Source organism: Podarcis filfolensis (genome assembly GCF_964270895.1).
Source record: "Podarcis filfolensis genome assembly, chromosome: 2".
Classification (NCBI taxonomy): domain Eukaryota; kingdom Metazoa; phylum Chordata; class Lepidosauria; order Squamata; family Lacertidae; genus Podarcis; species Podarcis filfolensis.
In genome coordinates this window covers 103677047-103683374 of record NC_139605.1, presented here as the reverse complement: position 1 = coordinate 103683374, position 6328 = coordinate 103677047, and positions in this window count along the sequence as shown.

Here is a 6328-nt window from a genome sequence, read left to right as displayed (position 1 = left end):
GTCACAGTTTTCAGCAATATACCGTTGCCTGGTTCACTCAGAAATGGCACCAAATACTTGCAAATGGCTCTCTGCAACGTTTGGCGGCACAAGCGCTACTTTTCATGGTGGGTCAAAAAATGAACCCTCGCCAAAAATCAGACATCTCCCGATTCACTGAAAAACAGAGCCAAACAACTGCGAAACACCCTCTGCAACATTTGGCAGTACCAACAGCTTGTTTCACAGAATGTGAAAAAAAATTAGCCCTCAGTGCCCTAACTCGCAGGGTCACGGTGTTTGCCGAAAACCCGACGTCGGCTGATTCACTCGAAAACTGTGCCATGCCTGCAAAACGCCCCCTGGAACGTTTGGCAGTGCAAACCTCACATTTCATGGCAGGTGGGAAAATGAGCACTCAGTTTCGCCACAGTTTTTCAGGTAACGTGAAACATGTGGTTTGCACCACCAAACTTTGCAGGGGGTGTTTGGCAGCATTTTCGAGTGAATTGGACGGCGTTGGGCTTTTGGCAAAAACGGTGACCCCGTGGGTTAGGGCTCCAAGTTGTCAAGCTTCGGGGAATCAGCTTCCTCCTCCATGGCAGTAATTAAAAAGATCAAATGAAAGGAACGTCTTACCAGTTAGATTCTGTAATAATTACAGTGAGTGACAAAAGAACACGTCTCCAAGAATGGCGGTGCTCCAAGCTAAGGTTTACTCTGCCCCTCTGTCCCCATTAAACTACCTCACTCCTACATCTGATCCTGTAGCCTCTGCACTTTCGCTTCTAACACTTTCTGAGCTCTCCGTGACTTGGGGAAGGGGGTGTGGTGAATACTTTCCAGAGACTGTGAATCTGTTAACCCTCTCTCTTCCAGTGTTTCTTCTCCTAGCTGTTCCCCATCCAGTATTTCCCAGCTTCCGCCTTCTGAACTATGTCCCTCTACAAACCACTGTTCCAAATCTATACTGTCCTCCTGCTCCTGGGAAGATTCAGGATTAGGAGCAGGAGCAGGGGGAGGCTCCCACCATTCCTAGTCAGTGCCGGTCTCCTGACAGTAGATCTTTATTCACCCCTTCTTCCCTGGCGGAGCAAGGGGCACTATTTTGTGGTTTGCCTCCACTGCCGAATTGTCTTGGGCTAGCCCTACCCTATAGTCCAGGCATAGGCAAACTCGGCCCTCCAGATGTTTTGGAACTACAACTCCCATCATCCCTAGCTAACAGGACCAGTGGTCAGGGATGATGGGAGTTGTAGTTGCAAAACATCTGGAGGGCCGAGTTTGCCTATGCCTGCTATTGTCAGGTGCTGGACTCCAACTCCCATCAGCCCCTGTGATCATGGTCGAGGGGTCAGGGGTGAGGGGAGTTGTAGTGCAGCAACATGAGGAAGATACGGGTTCTCCACCCCCACCCCTGATTTGCAGTCTTGCCACTTGGGCCAGGGTTGCCATATTTCAAAAAGTAAAAACCAGGACACCCCAAATGTTGTTTTAGGAAGACCCCAAAATTGTATGTATGTATGGACGCGGATGGCACTGTGGGTTAAACCACTGAGCCTAGGGCTTGCTGATCAGAAGGTAAGCGGTTCGAATCCCCGCAACGGGGTGAGCTCCCATTGCTCGGTCCCTGCTCCTGCCAACCTAGCAGTTCAAAAGCATGAAGTGCAAGTAGATAAATAGGTACCGCTTCGGCGGGAAGGCAAACGGCGTTTCTGTGTGCTGCACTGGTTCGCCAGAAGCGACTTAGTCATGCTGGCCACATGACCCGGAAGAGGTAAGCCGGCTCCCTCGGCTAATAAAGCGAGATGAGCGCCGCAACCCCAGAGTCGGTCACGACTGGACCTAATGGTCAGGGGTCCCTTTACCTTTACACACACACACACACACACACACACACACACACACAGACAGACACACACACACAGTTTTCCATTTTAACAACATTTTAACAAGCAGTGACCTTGGAAGAACCTCAAAAGAGAGATGCTTCACTCTGCTGAAGAAAGTTAAGGCAGGATTCTGACTTAGAGCTGGAGTCCTATGTGGGAAGGTGGTGGTTAAAAAGCTCGATCTCTTTGCAACGGTTACAGGGAGGAGAAAGAGAGTCATTAATTCTCATTTAGCTTAGATGAAGCAAGGTGGGTGTAGCTGAATGGAACAGAGGCTGCTGCCTCATTCATCACTACCCATTGGGCATGACAGCTGCAATAGAAGGGAGCCAGACATCATTTTTTAAATGCAGCATCCCCTCTGTCCCAGAACGTAGCCTTATGGGGTAGGAGGCTACGCCCTTGCCCCTGTGGAGGTGGGGACCTTCGTAAACCCAGAAGACAGTTAACTACAGTTTAGGCTGCTGTACGAACAAAATCCTAAAGCAGGGCTGCCATATGTCCGGATTTTCCTGGACATTACCGGGAATTAAAAGGCGGAATCGACCTCCAGGGGTTAATTTCCAAAAGGCGGTGCTTTGTTCTGGATCTTAGGCAAGTCAATCGCAAAATCTTTGGTGCATTTTCTGTAAAAAAAAAAAAAAAACCAAAAAAACAGCTCAACAACTTAGGGGTTTGTCTTTAAAAAAGCTCAACAACTTTCAGGGTGTCCTGGTTTTCACTCTTTGAAATATGGCAACCCTACCATTTGCTCAGATATTTTCACATAGTTCTATACAGTGCTTTTTTCTTTAAAAAATGTTTAGGGGTTGTTATGCATTGAAGTACTCACCCTGGCCACCAGGAGTATCGTGTATACTGTATAGTTTTCACTCAGGTCCACTTCAGTTAATTTAGGCGGGAAACCCTGGGTTGTTGTTGTTACAATGTTGACAGCCGGCTGCCTATAAAAGTAGGCCGGCAGAGCTGTTTGCTGTTCAGTTCAGTTCCAGCTTACTATAAAGAACCACTTGGAGAGGGGAAAAATGGGGGGGAAACCCATGAACTGAAGCGTATGTAACCCGAGGTACATACGCTTCAGGTTGCATACGCTTCAGGTTACAGACTCCGCTAACCCAGAAATAGTACCTTGGGTTAAGAACTTTGCTTCAGGATGAGAACAGAAATCGCACGCCTGCAGCGCAGCAGCAGCAGAAGGCCCCATTAGCTAAAGTGGTGCTTCAGGTTAAGAACAGTTTCATGTTAAGAATGGACCTCCAGAACGAATTAAGTACTTAACCTGAGGTACCACTGTACAGTGGTACATCTGGATGCAAACGGGATCCGTTCCAGAGCCCTGTTCGCATCCAGAGCAGAACGCAACCCGCGTCTGCACATGTGTGGGTCATGATTCACCGCTTCTGCGCATGCGCGTGACATCATTTTGAGCATCTGCGAAACCCGGGAAGTAACGCATTCCATTACTTCCAGATCGCCTCGGAGCGCAACCCAAAAACGTTCAACCTAAAGCAACTTCAACCCGAGGTATGACTGTATACACATGGCTTTTCAGGCTGCACGATGTGGTCTGTTTGGTCTTCCTCGTTTATGTATAGGAAGCAAGAATCTCACATGCATAAAACTCTTCGAGGGATGGAGGCCTTTCGAAAGCAGCAAATGCTTCCAAAGCAATTCTACGTCAAGGTACAGGCCAAAAGCACCGCTTGAAATCACTGCGCACCATCTGTTGGCTTTTACCAGTGCCGTCTCGCCAAAGGCTAGTTGAAAATCTTCAGTCCCATTTTGTGAGAATGTTTGCCAGCACTTTTCGACGTGGAACTCTGCTGGCCTCTTTTGGCCTTTGGCTTGAATATGCTCTACTGCGGTTCAAGTAGAATGACACTGAGCTGGAGCCATATTATGAATTCTGAGCAGTATTATTTTTTTGGAATCATTTTTATTTGACTTTACAAATACAAATTTATAATAATCCAAATGTTTATCCATATATAGAGATTTCTCTGAATCTCAAGGCTTCCCCCCCATCCCTCCATGGGGTCCTATTCTCAACATTTATAACTGCATATTATTTCAGAATCTATATTTTGTATCCAACTATATTTTCCATACTATTTTTTACATTAAAAGTGAGATTAAAATCCTGCTAATGTTTTCATCTGCTTGCAGTGGTCTCTTAAATAAATCATAAATTTTCCCCATTATTTTTAAAAGTTTTTGTCTTCTTGGTTTCTGAGCTTTCCGGTCAGTTTTGCCATTTTGGCATAGTCCAACAAGCTTAGTTTGCCTTTCCTCTCTGGTAGGGACTCTTTCTTCTTTCCATCTCTGGAGTAGTAGCATCTGTGCTGCTGTTGTTGCATACATAAAAAGTATTTTCTGCTCCTTTGGAATGTCTGTACCTATGATTCCTAATAGAAAAGCTTCTGGCTTTTTAACAAAAGTCATGTTAAACATATTTTTTTCAGTTCATTGTATATCATCTCCCATAAATCTTTTATTACACGACCACCACATATGATAAAAGGAAGCTTCTTTCTTTTTTACATTTCCAGCAGGTATTTGTACTTGTTCTATACATTTTTGCTAACTTACTAGGAGTCAAGTACCACCGGTACATCATTTTCATATAATTTTATTTCAGTGTACAACATGTCGCGAATTTCAGGTCTGTTTTCCATAATCCGCCCTCTGAATATGATGTCCCAAGTCCTTTGCCCAGTGTAATGTTACAGATTTAACCTGCTCATCTTTTGTATGCCATTCCAAGAGCAAACTGTACATTTTCAACAATAATTTAATATTATTTTCTAAGAGGTCTTTTTGAAATCTTGATATCTCACAACTAAAACCTTTCTTTTTATCTGTCTTAAAAGTAGTTGGTGAAACTGTAACTAATCTATTAATAAATGCCTTATCGCCTCATAATCTTTGGGTTTCACCTGGTGTTCTACTTCGGTAAACAGCTCTCTATATGTTGGCCGGCATGAAGTCTGAGCAGTGGCGTAGCGTGGGTTGTCAGCACCCGGGGCAAGGCAAGTAATTTGCGCCCCCTAACCCATGGATTTGCGCCCCCTAACCCCTGGATTTGCGCCCCCTAACCCCTGGATTTGCCCTAACCCCAGATGTTGCGCCCGGTGCGGCTGGCCCCCCCTGCACCCCCCACGCTACGCCACTGAGTCTGAGCATTTTTAGGGAGCCTCGCTATAGCTGCTGTTTAGCGTCTTGTCCTGTGTTCTCCCCACAAAAGGCAGAAGGAAAACCCACTCACGCTGCAATCCGAGGCAGGAACATGGCTACTTGGAAACTTGCTCTCAGGCAGATGCATGAAAGATCACCACACTGGCAAATCCATACAGTGGTACCTCAGGTTAAGTACTTAATTCATTCCGGAGGTCCGTTCTTAACCTGAAACTGTTCTTAACCTGAAGCACCACTTTAGCTAATGGGGCCTCCCACTGCTGCCATGCCGCCGGAGCCCGATTTCTGTTCTTATCCTGAAGCAAAGTTCTTAACCTGAAGCACTATTTCTGGGTTAGCGGAGTGTGTAACCTGAAGCGTATGTAACCTGAAGCGTATGTAACCCGAGGTACCACTGTATTCCCAAAACTGAAAATCTGGACAAAGTTGTTGAGCTCGATATAAGAATTAGAGACCCCAGGTGTATAATGTTTAAATGTTTCACTTTACTTTATTTAACTTTTTAGAATGGATTAGGCTTGATTGTTGTGTGTTCTGCATTTGAGAGTCTGCCTCTCCCACACTGCATTTCCTCACTCCTTATCTACCCCTGAAAGTGGTCCAAATGGCAGGATGTTTTAGCACCAGAGTGCAAATTGGCTACCCTTAAAGCGGAGACCCAGGAAAAGGATTTTATGATGCTCTTCCCTTGCTGAAGGCTAGGTTGCCAGGGTAACGCCAGACATCTGAGACCTAAAATGGTCAAACCCACGGAGCCAAGCGTGTTTAGCTTCTCACGAACTGGCCATGTTGTGCGGATGCCTGATTATCGTCTTCCAAAACAACTACTCTATTCCAAACTTTAAAATGGAAAGCGTAATGCTGGTGGCCGACAAAAGAGGTTCAAAGACTCTCTCAAGGGAAATCTTTAAAAAAAAAATAGTAGTATAAACACTGAGAACTGGGAAACACTGGCCTGCGAGCGCTCCAATTGGAGAACAGCCTTGACCAAAGGTGTCATGGGCTTTGAAGACGCTCAAACTCAGGACGAAAGGGAGAAACATGCTAAGAGGAAGGCACGCTTGGCAAACCCTTACCATGATCAACTCCTGTCCGGAAACCTATATCCCCACTGTGGAAGGACGTGTGGATCCAGAACTGGCCTCCACGGTCAGAGGGCCATCTCACTAGTGGCACCCGCCCTGTGGAATGCCCTCCCACCAGATGTCAAGGAAATAAACAGCTATCAGACTTTTAGAAGACATCTGAAAGCAGCCCTGTTT